Below are 647 nucleotides of genomic sequence, written 5' to 3' on the forward strand. Positions count from 1 at the left end.
GAGTCGGGATGTTTTCTTTGAGGAAAACTCTGATAATGCTTGAAATAGCCTTGGCTTTTAGAAGCTGTGTTTGTAATAATTATACTACAGCACAGCAACCATGTGGTTGGCGAAAAGTACTGAAATGCTTATTGAAAATGCAAGGCAGCATAACCAAAGGGAGAATTTGTCTCTTAAAATATTTTTGTAATATCTGGCAACTGAACAAAGCATTTGTTTAGCTTTCATAGAGTTAAGAATTCTCAGTTTTGTAGGCCACAGAAACAGTGTTGGTCTCAAACGATGGAAGACGTTGAGCATATTTTTTTAAACTGTTGGATTGGAACTTGGTGTAGGACTATGCAAGCTTTTGCGTTTCATAGAATTCTGTCTGATCTGATGAGTTCTTTGAAATCTCAAAGCCTACATATTCACCAAATATGTTCTCGCACAATGCTTGTGTTTTCCTTACATAAAGAGATGCCATTTATTCAAAAGGTTGTTGCTTATATGCAAATGGAAGGTGTCCTTACATTTCTGTTAACGGGACATTCTCAGAGATAGAAGGGGAGAAAACAACCCCCTCCCCCGAGCAGCCTTTGCATTTCTCCGTCCTTTGCTACAGAGACCTGCCAACTCTCCAGAGTTGATTTCTATGAGGTATAGGG

Source organism: Podarcis pityusensis (assembly GCF_964106645.2).
Source record: "Podarcis pityusensis genome assembly, chromosome: 3".
In the NCBI taxonomy this organism is placed as follows: domain Eukaryota; kingdom Metazoa; phylum Chordata; class Lepidosauria; order Squamata; family Lacertidae; genus Podarcis; species Podarcis pityusensis.